Here is a 15,226-nt window from a genome sequence, read left to right as displayed (position 1 = left end):
AGCACTGCCAGCCAGCTGCCGAGGCAGAGTGGCATGCCCCCTAGAGCCATTGCATGCCCTCGACCTCGCACCGTAGTCGTGGCACACCGTCGCAAAAGCGGTTCCAAACACAAGGACACAGCCGTCATCAGTTCCACGTTTCGTTCGAGGGCTTACTTTTATAATGAAGAGCACGAGAGCCTTTCTGCAGTGTTTCGACATTGCTGCTTTATTCGTAGGAATCTAAAGCATGTCGCTTGAAACAGTTGAATGAAGACACTCACCTTCCCGAGCTTGGACCTTACCTTTCGTAAAACTGTAGTCTTTATCGCGATGACATTGCTTGAGGCTCGTAGGCCCCAATGCACGACGATGCAGGACGGCGGCAGCACGAAGTGGCCTAGGGTATAAAGATACCTTTTGTAAAGAGCCAATGATTAACCCCTCGAGTGCCATGCCCAAGTATACTCGGGTATGCAACGTGCGGTTGTTTTCGGAGGAAGGGGGGGGGGGGGGGGGGGGGGGGAGAGCAGAGGTGGCTGGGATGCTTACGACAAAGAGCTATCAATTTTCTTCTCAATGAATCGCCATGTATAAACGAGCAATTAAGACAATATTTTATCGTGTAGTGCCATTTTTTTTACGGCGTGTGAAAATCTTTGTTTAGGCAACTGTAAGCTCTATCATTGTTTCAGAATGGCCAATCAATGCAGTTCGACCTCACAGGTCGTGGCAAACACCGAGATCTAAATATTAATAATGATTTCTGCATCGGACGCTTGAAAACAAACAGTTCCAGCTTAAAAATCGACGACCAGTTCGCGCTTTCCACTTTTCTTCCGCGTCCTCCTCTCCCTTCTTCTACATCGTCCACCGTTGCCCGTTTCCTCCCCCCCATGGTGAGGAGGATTTTCTGCCTTGCAGAATCTCGAGTGCGGTCGTCGACCTTTAAAAGAAAAAAAAAGGCAGAGCAAGGGCACTCAAAAGAGCAAGATCGGGGTGCAAGGTCACTCTCGAGGTGCCCTTCACACAGTTGTTTCTCGACCAGTAATATACTACAGAACTCGTCTTAGTTTGGAGGCATGCAGACTGTTTGCCCATAGAACTTCCTATGTCTGATAAATATTTTTCACAAAGCACATGCTACAGTGTTACCAAGAACAAAAACTTGCATTTGGCATGCCGGAAAAAAATCCCAGCACTTAAAGCTCCCGACAGAGCTATCAATTTACTGTAAAAGCATTTTTTTTATATGTCTGCATAGAACACACGTGTCACAAAAGACACTTCCCTTGAAGAAAAACTGTTTTAGCTCAAGTTGCAAGACACTGCTAATACTAGAGATTGGGTAAGTTGGTAAAGCATGATTCACAAACCAGCGCACAGGTAGGCAGTCACTCAACAAATCCAAGCTCATAAAAAATATGCTCAAACAGTGCTGAACTATCAACTCTTCATGTGTATTCCTTCAAACCTCTTCAATCTTAAGGAACACGCTGCCAGCCCAAAACACTTGAGAGGAAAAGTAGAAGACAACGAAAAGGAAATAAGACTAGAAAAAATTACACCATCTTCCCGAGGGGAACCATGGGGTGATGCGGAGCATCGTTCCATCACACTTCATCGGAAGAACGGAGTGAAGTGGAGTCAACAGCGGTGAACTGAACGTGCGCAGAAATTGGTTTGCTCTTTATGTTTATACAGCCTTGATGGAGATGCGCCTCAACGGGTAATCGGTCTTTTAGCTGTAGATAAGAAATTTAGCCAGTGCAGTACAACCGCTAACCTGGGATTTTTAATGTGCACACGAACGCGTGCCGGTACAAAACTCATCCAGATCGAAACAGACGGGGGTGGCGGGGACTCGAACCCAGGAGGTTCCCAACGCAAACTTTCGCTCCACGCTCCAAGCTGAGACGCGTTAGCCCACTCGGCCACTTCCTCCCCTTGAACGCGCGCAGTCAGTCAGAGTTTTGAGAGCAAGGAAATCAAAGGAAGTGTTGCTGAGCCGGAAGCTCAATATGTCACCTTTGAACGCACGCAGCGCGCTACCGCTGCTTATATTCACACTTGAAGGAGAGGAGACTAGAGGAGGAGAGTTGCGCATGCGCGCGCGGTGTGAGTAGAAGCGAACACACGCAAAGTGCACGCAGCTGGTAGAGAGAGAGAGCGGAGGGAGTAACGCGCAGCTGTTGGAGAGAGGGAGGGAGGAGAGTTGCGCATGCGTAGTGTGCGTGCGGACGACGACGCCGCGAAACACCCGAGCAAGAGATGCTCCACATCTAGAAGGAAAATAAAAGAAAAAGAAAAGGAAAAAGAAACCAGGGGATATACTGGCGTACTGCCGAATATGTATTCGAAAGTAGGCCAGCACATCCCCTGGTTTCTTTTTGTCATTATATGTGATTAATCGTAGAAGGTGTGAAAAGAAAACCAAAACACAGAAGTAGAGACCCCAAAAAGTTGTTTCGCCATAGAAATTTCAAAAGAAAAGCGGACTCTTTTACACCTTTCCTTCGAAAGCTCTCTGCCTTTTTACTGCGATGCATCCGCGGTGCCAAAGCACGTCAGCCAAATCCACGTCGCCTTTCAGATAAGAGCCTACCTCACCAGCACCGCGATCACAAACAATAAATAGCCGGCAAATGGTTTTTAAAGGTTTTGTAAAAAAAAATATTCTGATCCACATTTTGTACCTGTATTAATGAACAAGTCTTCACCAAGAAAGTCGTAAACATAGAAAATGTTTGAACTGGACTAGAGGCTATATTACACGAAGTTTCGGAAAGAGACTTCCCTTCTTCAAGTGTGCAGAAAATACAGTTGCAAAGCATTTTTAGAGAGATTAAAGGAGAGGAGGAACATTGGAAAAAGCGAAAGAAAAAAGTCATATATTCATATATATAACAGTACAAGTAACAACACTTGAGCATGAAAAAACTACATTTCAACAAAACACACATAAAAAAAAAAAGAGAAGTGGTAGTTTTAAGGGGAACACAGTCGCGGCACTCGTTAGCGAAACCAAGAAAATATATCACAGGCAACGGCCTCCGTCACGTTAGAGTTAGAGCTCCAGATCCAGATCATTTTTGTTTTGTAGCTTGTAGTAGTTGTAGTTTCTACATGTTGTAGCATAATTAGCGATGTGATGGAAATTGCCAAATTTTATATTGCAGTGATGTGATTTGACTAAGCCGTTTTGGAGCACCTTTCGGAGCCGCTAAAACAGTGTTTCGGAGCAGCAAAAGTGGCTTTTGGAGCAGATATTCTTAGAAAAATAAAAATATTTGTTTTAAGTGCTGGACAAATAAGGGCACTTCGCTCGCCGCAATAAACAAATTATAGTCAAGTTAGACCACCTGGAAGTCTTTCAACATGTTAACGAAATGCCAATGACACGACATATTTTGCAATGCTTCAGTTAAATTATGTATATGTACCCGCTATAGATAAATAAGAACCGAAAGGCACATATTAAATTTATTTGAAAATGACCAGCTTAGTAGTAAATATGAAAGCATAAAGTTCACTAGTTATATAATATAATATAATAAACTGAAGCAGTATCCGACTGATGAAACACGTAACTACTGCAGTGCAGTACGAAACTGTACATATGAAAAAGGTGCAGTACGACTGGCGGGTGCTTTTCCGTTTGCTTTTTGAAACTTGCTGCACGCCTCGCTTAGCTTTCGGCAAGTAATGAATGTCCACTTTCAATGTCTCCAAAGAGACGTTGAGACACCCCACAAGTGTACAGTGCTGTAGGCGTTGCTGAGCAATTCTAAAATGTCTCCCACCGTTTTACTGGTTCCCGACATGCCAGATTTTCGTCAAAAGCAAGCAAATGTAAAGCAATCGATTGCAAGCATCCCGGTCGGTGCCTCTGTCGTGCAATCATGTTCGCATGCACGTGAGGGGAACTTGGGCAGCTTGCAGTTGCACGCGCTTCGTTGTGCAAGCGGAGACGGCTGTTCGATAGAAACCAAAACTCTGCCACTCCGTTCCGTCGCCATCTGATCCCCAAAATTGTATGCAAAATGTAACATTCCAGCATACAAAAAAAAAAAAGAAAAGCTTAGCAGCGCGTGTTTGCCAGGTCAGTAGGCACAAGCTAATTTAAAAGCTTAAAAAGCGCAAACAAAATAAGAATAAAGCTAATCACAAACGCAAAAAAAAAAAAAAGAACCTGAGCGCATCAATGCAAGAAATCGCGAATCAGGGTCAAACAGTTTTTGGAGCGCTTTGCGCAACAACTGAACTCGAGATAAACAAGCGCGCTGTGCGGGTTCAGCGTGCAGACATTGCCTTTTTTGATTTAGCTGAATTGCGCCTTAAACTTTCTTTTGCGACAGACTTTTCACCGTACCGGGGCCCCTCTCAAAAGAAAGCCCACCGAGAGAAACCTAGGTAATCAATACTTCGACACAGCAGTCTTTGAGTTAAAGAGGAATTTTCGTAGTAGCATTTCATTTAAACAAGGACAGGATTGCTGATTACCTTGCAGCGGTATTTTCGTTTCAGTTTAGAAAGCGCCATATCTGCAGCAATGTGTGGACGGGAACACCCGACGTCATGTAACCACGGTGACTGGAAGGCAGGGACCAAAAATAGTTTTGCCACGCCAGTTCTTTCAGAAGCGACTGCTTCAGGTCACAAAGTAACTCCCACAGCGCAAAAACATGGCTTCGTTTTACAACATGACGGCATGGTTGGTACCCGGCAAGCTAGCGTCGGGGCGTCCATATACGCTTGCATCTATCCTTAAATTTTTTTTTAAAAGGATCCGAGACAAGACTTACGAGAGGGCGAAATGAGAAACGGCGGGAAAAACAATGGAAGACCGGATGGACGATTGATGCATGCATACTTTCTGTCGGGCGGCCGCTTGCGCCACCTAGCTCACGCATGCTCAATTACGGTGCTCAGTTTAGTTTCAGTTTTGGAAGGCGACCGAAATTGGTCCTTGGCGCAGGCTTGGCGCAGATTACCCATATTTTGGCGAAATGTAGCAGGATGTAGCAGGGTTAGCCCCTTGGCGCAGTTTGGCGCAATTGGCGCAGCAATCACATCACTGATATTGCTTGGAGCCATACGTCATCTATTATGTGGTAAATGAAGCAAGAGAAAGATAAGACTGCACTTGCACTCTTTTGCGGTTCCTGCTCTCTGCTGAGAAACCTGGTCGGCGTGGTGGAAGCAAATCGTTCCGTGAAGAGCGCTATCCTTGACCGAATTTTCGTCGTATTAATAAAAACCGAGCACGTCCTAGAAGGGAAGATCCACCAACTCATTGGCGACGTTGTGGCGGCACCCTCAAGACAACAGAATCATGAGATTATATTTCTATATTGCTATGTCGCTGGTAAGATTACATCATCGTTTGCAATCATAGAAAAGGCGTGTGGCGAGATTTGTGCAATGGGTGAAGTCGTTTGTTAAAGTCGTGATCGTCCAAGACGGCGTCTGCATCTTTTTCTAATCTTCTTTTCATCCACTCTGCCCTGTGAGCCTCTCCTGAAAAAATAAAAGTTAATAAAGCTTGAGCCCATAGAAAACTCTGAGCACTTTCTGCTACGCCAGTGAGTGGCAGCGCATCCCCTCCTTCTAAAAGGCATCACAGAAACAGCTGACGGCGGCAAAGAAGCGGCCGTCATGCTGACAACCTGCTGCGCTTGTTGCAGTGGTTGCAGGAATGTGTGCGTGTGGAGCGGTCGTTCACGTCGCTCCGGTCACAACGGACGCAGTCGCAGCTAACGCGCTCGTTGCAAGTGCCCAAATTACAGTTTGTGCAGTTCACAGCTTAAAAAGAAACGGCTGCAGTTTCACCGCTTTCCACTCAAGGAATCCCGTTGAACCACTTGGTGCAGGCTCATCGGTTTGAGGGACCCCAGGTCTAAGGTCATCCGTGTATGCTCAGAACATTCCGTACATTGGAGTCGCCACTCCTTGTCGTCTGATTCTGATGAGCAACTGGAGTTTTTGTCGGAAGGCTCGCCGCACTCTCCAACAGTCGTACCACAAATGGGACCAGTCCCATGCTGTCGCTGTAGCGCAACATATCTAAATGAATTTCGCTCAGCTGCAATGTGTCCATGGCTTCAGCAAATATGTCGGTGGCATCAACGAAATCAGCGCAGTAAAACCTGGTGGTAGAACCTGCCGGCAAACAGCCAGCTCGCCCCTAACGCTCCCAATCTCCTATTGCCGAGAGAACTTCCGGTTCCAGTGCCAGAGTATGTCACGACCGTAAAAAGTATACCATGGCTTGTTTTGTGGTGAGTTGGCGAGAAAGAACTCAATATTTTATTAATTTTTCGTGTAAAAGTAAATAAAACAGAACGAAAACGGATGCAAGTTTGGCATTCAGTGAACATTGAAAGTTTAATGTAGAAGTTATTAGGCAAATGTAAAAGGTCATTTCATGGTCCGTTTAAGTACCAAAAATTTCTGAAATTCCCAAACATTTTACAGCAAAACTTTTCTAACGTTTCAGGCAAAATTGATCTAATCAAAGGACTGCAGCCCTTAGCCTTTGCCTCCCATCTGGATGTATTTTACCCAAAAAGAAGGAAAAAAGAAACAAAAAACATTGCGCTTATACAGTTATGTTCTGTTAATATAGAAACCTCGCTACATTAAGAAAGCTTTGAGGAACAAACTGAGTAAATATGTGCACTTTCCCTCAATATTATGCACGACTCACATTAAGAAAAAATTTAGGGGAGAAAGGAGGTGTCCATATTAACGAGACATCACTGTAAAAAAATGTACAAGCAATTCTGAAAGTCAGCTGCCATGGCATTCAAGATTATAGTCCTGGCACCATGTGTGACCAATTACATTGTCTACCACGAGAGCTTGCTGTTAACACATTCAGGAGTTCTTTGCATTTAAATCTATGAAGTTCTGGAGAAAAAAAAAGCTATGGATGACTGTTTGTTTATTTTTGACAACCTTGAACCTAAGGTTTAAAGGTTTAATGGAACTTTTTGTTACAAGCAGTTGCTATGCGTATCAATGTTTGCTGGCTATAACCAAAACAATCCTAACTTTTCCAAAACACTGGCTTCAGCCAACCTTCCCAAACATTTGAAACCCTGTTCCGGAAAGTTTGGGAAGACCCCTTCCTAAAGCTTCGTGCATCTGAAAGATGGGCACTGCTTTAAGTGGCGGATGCTAGGCTAGAAGAGATGATACCCTCAAAGCACAAATGAACAGATGAGTACTATAAAATTCCGAGGATAGCCCACCTAAAATCGAGAAAATTGGTTGAAATTAAGCAATGGGCTAACTTTTGGTGTGCAACCAAGAAAAGTTGAAAAAAAAACCTATATTTAGGTCAAGTGTCTGTCAAGCTTGTCTCTGCCAGGGGCAATGAAGCAAAGATTTCTGGACTCCCCAGTCAGCAATGTTCGCTTATATCCCGCCACAGCACACTAGACATATTTACGTCAAGGTCATCACTGTTCTGAACACTAAGATTACTAGGAGTGGGCTATCTTTCGGTAGCCCACTCCTAGCCAAAAGTTGGGGTGGGTTACTTTTCGGTGGTGGTGCATCTCTCCGGATTTTATGGTAAACAATTCAACACAGACGTTTCTTGAGCGAGACATTCTTATAGAGGCGAGCACATTGCTAGGGTGCCCACGCAATAAATGGCATTAGATAATAAAAAACTAAAGACGTTTACAATTTTCTGTAACCACGAATTGGGGCAGAGCTCTTGAAGAGGACGAGGGGAGGGTACGCCTTTCTCCCTTTCCCACAAAATCTAGCGGGAAAAGTTTTCTGCTAAATTTAGCGGTAAACTTTTAAGGCCCGTTCACACTCTTGCGACCGAGTACGACTGAGAGAGACGAGATCTCTTACAACTTCTTAAATGTTTCTAGAATGAGGGGACACACTGACATTGTGGCGCCATCTCTGCGGTGACCCTAGAACTGCATTTCACAAAAGCGAAGGTTTTGCGGGATTTCCGAGGTCAAATGTGCGTAATACCCATAGAAAGGCTCGTTTATAACATTGACAAAAGTTTTTCAAGCCAAAAAAAAAAAAGGATATTGCGCGAGAAATAAAAAAAAATATGCCGGACCGTCGAGTTTACACTGCTTCCCAATAGATGGCGCCAGTGTGTTCTCTGGTTTTAGAAGTTTTAAGGAACCCAGGTTTAAGAGGTCGCAAGCAGTCGCAAGAGTGTGAACGGGCCTTTACCCTCGTGACGTCACGAGCGGCAGCACACATGCCATCACACGTGTCGTCATACGTGACATCATAAGGGCAAATTTAGCGAGAATAATTTGCTGCCAAATTTAGCGGAAAAATTTTCTTGCTAAATTTAGCAGGAATATTGGCAACGTTAGATGCATGCGACGTCACATGACATCACAAGCGTTACCCCATCGTGAGGATAACCCTCATGGGGGTAACCCGCGTGAGGGTAACCCTCGTGAGGGTAACCCTCGTGAGGGTAACCCTCGTGACGTCATTATGGGAAACGTCCCATAATGGAACGCGCAGTTACACCAACGGCGACGCCGCTCAAGCCGAAAACGGGCGCCTAATGCTGCGTTCTAAAAAGAAAGAACCATATACTTTGAACAACTATTTTCACGGGCTCGATATTGGAAATCCGATAAAGCGTGTTTTGGTACTATTTCTAAAGCCCAAATTTTCACAGCTCTCAGCAGTATGCTGTGTATTTGCCATCACGGGCCAATATATCTCCACGATCAAGTTTCCCCAAAATTTATAAAACAGTGAAATTCACACAAATTCGACCCTCCAAAAAAACAACCCCTGCAGCAATCCCATGATGCCACCTTTGTGCAACGCATGCACATTTTGAGCACAGTGGTCAGGGACTTCCCACTTGTTTGTGTCTAGTGCTAAAGGGGGATTCTTCAGCACAAAGCAGTACTTGTTGCACAGACAGCAAATATGATTTGGTGCAATGTGCCGAATTTAAGCGTGGTTTAAAAGCACCGCGAGTCCGGACAGAACGGTAGCGTATTAGTGCCGAAATGCTGAAGTCGCATACCCTGTTTTCCGCAAGCCCATCCCGACCTCTTAAGGCCTTGTGCCACGCTAATGTCCGGCGTCAGCCTTCGTGGAACATACTAGAGCTTCTTTTCAAAACCGCACCTGGTCCTCCCCTGGTACCATTCTATTTCGTTGTTTACTAACGCTTTTGGCAGCTGGTCAACTCTGCTGGCTTTGGCTGTGCCGCGTGACGCACGCCGCAAAATCGGAGTTGGCTTTCGTTAAAACGCAACTCCGCATTAGAACATTTGGACGATGCCCTCCCTGACATGCGAGCGTACCGCAGGAACGCCCATAGAACCAAGTAGACCTTTTTGCATTAAGCTCCGTGCATGCGTACACCTTCCCCCATGGCCTTGCTTCCTGCTGTCGCCATTCTCAGAGGGCACCGTCCCACACGACCAGCACATTCAGCACCTATTTTTGTGCATTATTTAATCTCTTTTAATTATGGCTTTTGAGCATCAATATGGGGCATAAAAACCAAGGAAATCCGTTACAATGACACGTTGCCAACATGTCCTGATGGGAGGAGGCGTGTTGTGCTGCCCCTCATTTGTAGTTTGCAGACGATTCCTGAGATGTTGCTCGTTACTCGAAAAAAAGTCTATGCAGAGAGTAAGTCGTCTGCTTCTTGCACAGAAGTTGCAGTGACATGCAAATGGCAGCGATCTCTGATTGGCTTTGATTCAAAGGATAGTGGGTAGACCTCAACGCTAGATGCCTTGAGGTCTACTCACTATTTTTCTCAATCAGCCAATAAGAGCTCGACATCCTAATATCATTGCAACAACTCTGCAAGAAGCAGAAGAACTTGCTCTCTGCAATGGAGCTAAGCAAGCCCGGGAGCACCGAGTAACGGTCTTCAACGCACTGGTTCTCACCTATTTGAATCTTGTCGGGTGCACCGTGGTGAATGTGAATGAGACCCCAGGTGGTTGAGCTTGTAGACATAGGATGCCAAGAGCAGCAAGTGCTGCAACTGCCATCTTGCCACTATGTGTCACTGGCAGATGGACAGCTTGTGCCGCCGGATGCTTCCTTGAGGTGCGAGACAATGTCCACCCTGACGTTTAAAGTCTTGGCTGGGCCTCGCGACGCCTCTCGTAGATAACCTTGGTTGTAACACGAACCGGCAATGATGATGGCGCTCGCAGGCTCTATGGCACCACAGGAACGAGGACCACGCTGCACCAGACTAAACTGAGGGACCAATGTAATGAGGTAAGTATTTTACAAACGGGAGGCAAATCACACAAATCTAAAGATTGTCTTTTAAGGAGCGATAAAAGTCATCTCTCTGAAGTGGATTAACCTCAACCAGAGAAAAGTTAGAGTGACCTGCAAAGAATGGTCAAAAAAACTTAGCAGTGTCACAACTTGCAACTCCAACGCCCTTTAGATGGCGGGGCGGTAGTCCCAATATGGCGGAAGAGATGGGGGATAGATTCTCCAGGATTTCCCGTGCACATGCTTGCGGACGCTGGTCACTGTGATAAAAGTAATTTATCTGGCTACAAACACGAAGCAGTCAGGGCAGCAGCATATCACAGGTGACAGATGTGGACACGCGTTAAGAATCTGAGCATGCTGATTCTTAAGAGTTGCAAAGCGGAACAACAATATCTATATCAATGCGCTCTATTTTTTTTTGTTAAAACTGCATGATGCACGAACACGCCGACCAGCAGAACAATGCAGTAAACGCAGCACTAGGGCCAATAGCCCTGCCACCGTCTTCACTGCCATCTCCACTCCTCCGGTTCTTTGTTTGTCCGCAAGAGGGCGAGCGACGGGCTGGAGTTGCGAACACCTGGCATGTTTTCAAAATTATACAAAAATCCTGCATCTGGAGAGGGAATAGCCTGTTAGATACCAAGGATTCAATGTAATTTCACAACCATACGTCAACCAGTAGCCGAGCGTTAGAGCAGCGAAGCTCGAAGGACATGGAGCAAAAGCTCGTGCCGCAGGACCCACAGATCCCGTGTTCGATCCCCACCACAACCGTTTTGATCTGGATGATCACTGTACCGACACAAGGTTGTGTAACCACAAGTGCGTGGTACACATTGAAGACCCCAGGACAGCATCATACTGCACTGACTAAACTTCTCATCTACCGAGAAGACATTAGAAGCTCAATCGGGTAGACTTCCCACAAATGTTACTGGAACACTCAGTTGGGAAACTCACCGTTGAAACCCGTGCCGCTAGCGTCCATTGAGACTGAGCTAAATACGATAACATTGCCGTCCTTTAGAGACAAGTTGAAACATGAAAGTTGCCTTATATGGCTACTGCTAGAGTCACAGAATGCTCCCAGAGTACCGAAACTCCCAAGCTCGAGGTGCCAAGACGGCGGCTCAATCTTTTCTGTGGTCACCCTGAGCTTTCGGAAAGCATGTTTTTGCATAAAAACAAACAGAAAAAACTCTTTTTGTAGGAATTTTTCTTGGAGATTAGTACAAAATAACAGGTGCACAATGATCTATAAAATTTTTAGTTCACAAGGTTTTGCAGCATAATATTGTTTTTATACAACAATGTCTCACCAGTGATTTCAGGTAGCGCGTCCCGACCTGGGTGCATCCTAACCTCACTAGTAATTTACGGCGCGTCCACTTGGGAGACAGCACTTGGCATCTCTGAAACCCCTTCCACCGTATATGTTTCGGCGCAAAAATGGCTGATTAATGACAAAATAGAACAGTCACAGTGGACGCTTTGAATGCAATACTCCCGAATCAATACATGCAGTCGTGCAGTTCCCCGAGTGACAGCTGCGGGAAAAATGGCAGCATAGCATTCTCCATTAGCTCGGTTCTCGTGTACAGATCGGGGCCACTTTTTCAGAGCAGGCTCTACGGCAGTTTCCGAACTGAGTGATTCTATAATGTTGCTTCCCACTGTCATAACATTCACACAGCAAATATGTTATAACCTGTAACTGTTATGTTAAAGAAAATATTCTCATGACGTCTCATTTCACTGTAGCCCTACTTCGACCGCAATACCGGCGTGGTAGGTCTGTGAAGAGACATTTCTGCTCGCCGTCTGTGCTAGGTGTTGCGTGGTGTTCTCGCAACTCAGTTTGCTCTTCTCATGTTTTTGTGTTGGCCGACGGTCACTGGACTTGTTAGGACGTGCATGCACTAGATTGAGCAAGAGTGCGGACGAACGACTCTCCAAAGGCAATGTAACCTCAAGAAAACTTTGTAGTGACAACAGGCCAGATGCACTCGCATGAATTGCCAGCAAACTGAGCTCGAAGCTGAAGGACGTATAGAAAGTAAACTGAAATGAACGATTACCTCATGCGTGAGACGAGTAGAACCATATGCTAGCCCTACGCACCGGCCACCATTCCCATTTGGAAGAATAAAATCAAAACTACACTTAACGTCGATTACAGTAACCCGACGTACGCAGTACAGCCCATTTAGTCAATCAAATTTTAATTTGGGTACCTGCCCCCATATTAATAAGCAGTAAATGTCCAAAAACTCCGAAAAATTATTCATGGGCTGCCCCCTTGCCAAGTGCAGTTCAATTTCTAATTCGTGTACATTGTGAAGGCTAGAGATGAAAATAACACACAAGCTATATGTCACAAACTGGCTACTTTGGATCACCTAGTGCTTGGCATCTGTGGATGTCGCTCATGCAGAGTCGCCGTGGAGCCACTCGGCACAAACGACCAGCAATTTTTATGTTTTTTCCTTTCACCGATAAGAACTAAATGCTTATTTATGCGAGTCATCTCGATCATTGGCTCGCTTTCGAAAAACTTATGGGGCAGCTAACCAAACAACATTTGCAGCAAATGGCAACTTTGACCACGCTGATGGTGATGAAAAGGCAATTTTTCTTCCCGCGATGCATAGCTTCTAGCTGAGTAAATAACCCTCTATACACGTCTGTAAGTGAGTTTCTGGCTTAGCCTTGGACCGCGCGACAAGGTGACGTGCACACTCTCCAGCCAGACATTCGCTCCTTGTCGTACGACGTTCCCAGGCGTCTCCTGCTGCAGCAGACGCCACCGAGTATCGAGAAACAGTCAAAAACTTTTTATCAAACCCACTACAGGTGTTGTCTTCAGACAACGTCTGTAGCACTACTTGGCACGCCGAAGTGCTGCACCTTAGTGCCTTTGCACGCTTGGAGACCGACCAAAATTTGCCTCGGCGGAGTGTGGATGTGTTTTGCGAGTGCAATGTGCGTGAAGCTGTATGTACCTCTGGGCAGCGTTTTACTTTTGCTTAAAAGCTTCTTAAAAGCTTAAAAGTTTTTACTTTAACTTAAAAGCTTCCCCACTTTTTCGTCCATGACGCTACGACAAGAACAAAGACTTGAAAGCAACGAAAATGTTTCAACGTTCCGGTATTCTCACGTTAAAGCTACGAAACTCAGAATTCTCACCGCCGTCAAAAAAGCAAGGCCTTGCTCACAAGTGACAAACAACAAAGAAAAGCGACAGCCTTGACGGACGTCAAATGGGAACAGAAAACCACGATTCAAGGCACTAGTACTCACAGTTCATACGGGTTTCCACACGACAATTCTCGTGGACACGCAGCGGCAGCACGACGCGACGTCAGACTCCGCATCCTGAGTAGTTGTGGGCCGATTTAAACGGCCACGTTTCTTTTAAGGGTGCTGTCAGCCTAAACGGAGGACAATAAACTAATTACAGGTGCTTCAAATTCGCGCAAATGCCGCAAAGCCACATGTCTGCCTTCCATAATACAAATAACACAGTGTTGTGAAGAATCCTCCAAGGAGAGTTCTTCGGAATACGAGCTAAATGTCCGCCGTAACCCGCTAAATTTGATGAATTTTGATGTCGTAGATTCCTTTTGGATTGGTTTTAAACCAGATATTTTCAAAAGAAAGTTTTTTTCTGTTGTTTAATAGTGAACTATATTGAAAGGCTCTACATGTTTACAAAAACGAAACAGTCCTAGCGGCGATGTGCCGCGCAATGGTGGTTTCGGTTTCGATTTGGCGCGTTCTCTTCGCGACATCACGTCGTTAACTAATACACTACGTGTATTTTTAAATATGGGACTTCCCGTAAATTTATATCGCTCTAGAGATTCTCCATCGGTGGGGAAGAATGGTTATCGCCTTCTGTGAAGGGAAAAACAAAATCGTGCATTTAGTGTACTCGCAACGATAACTGTCGCTGGTGCATGGCAACCAACAAAAGGATATATATATATACATATATATATATATATATATATATATATATATATATATATATATATATATATATATATATATATATATATATATATATATATATCGCCTTTATTTTGGGTTAAATAAACGTGTAAAGGCTCATTCACGCACTTGCAACGGAGTACGATCATCTGAGACAATACCGGTTTTTAAGCCTCTTGCGATGTTTCAGGACCCGATGCGCTGCTGTGGAGCTCCGTCGCTAAAGGCTTAAGAACCGGCCTTGACTCTCCCCAGAAGGCATTTTACGTCCCTAGGACATCCCACGTTCCTCTCACTTCGGACATTTAGAAGTCCACCGGATGTCCATTTACCGCCGAACGACATTCACCGGATGTCCATCGGACCATCAGATGCAAGAACTCGGAACGCGGCACGGCTCATCCTTGGGACGTCCAAGGGCGGTTGTACGGACATTTGCTAGAACACCCACCGAATGACCCTCCTGTGCAATAATATTGCATTTTCTTTTCAAAAGTGTTAATGCATCCCACATGTCAATCTCACTAACATTGCGCTCCCGTTCGAACTATCTGTCTGCATTAAGGCCCGTTCACACTCTTGCAACCGAGTACGACTGAGAGAGACCAAACCGGTTTTTAAGCCTCTTGCGATCTCTTAGGACCAGCTCCGCCCAGCGCATCCGGTCCCAAGAAGTTTTTCTCGGTCGTACTCGGTTGCAAGAGTGTGAACGCGCCTTTTCACCCTCCGCCGCATGGGCGCTGCCATCTTGGAATCACGTGATGCGGCCGCCATTAGGTTGCTTCAACTTGTTGCTCCGCTCTCCCGTCCGCGCCTTGGCGGATGCGTTGAATCCGTGTTTTTCGTCGCCTTTCACCGCGTCTCTTGCCTCACTCCGTAAAGTGTCGTCCGATACTTATACTTACTATGCAATTGCATTACATCATTATGCGCGCAACTTCTGTAGTTGATTTTGTAACACATTTTGAATATT

The 15,226-nt window shown here is 45.4% G+C and overlaps 1 long non-coding RNA gene across 1 annotated transcript; it reads right to left on the bottom strand.

Annotated features, from left to right (window-relative positions):
- Nucleotides 1-241: 241 nt before the first annotated feature.
- Nucleotides 242-13,749, bottom strand: LOC115322893. Its single transcript, XR_003919072.4, has 3 exons — nucleotides 13,561-13,749; nucleotides 9,909-10,227; nucleotides 242-379 (listed from the first exon to the last, which is right to left on the bottom strand). It is a non-coding gene; the product is annotated as an uncharacterized LOC115322893 (long non-coding RNA).
- Nucleotides 13,750-15,226: the final 1,477 nt, after the last annotated feature.

This window comes from Ixodes scapularis, unplaced genomic scaffold (genome assembly GCF_016920785.2).
Source record: "Ixodes scapularis isolate PalLabHiFi unplaced genomic scaffold, ASM1692078v2 PGA_scaffold10__122_contigs__length_95168666, whole genome shotgun sequence".
NCBI lineage: Eukaryota > Metazoa > Arthropoda > Arachnida > Ixodida > Ixodidae > Ixodes > Ixodes scapularis.
This window is presented reverse-complemented; position numbering and strand designations above follow the sequence as displayed.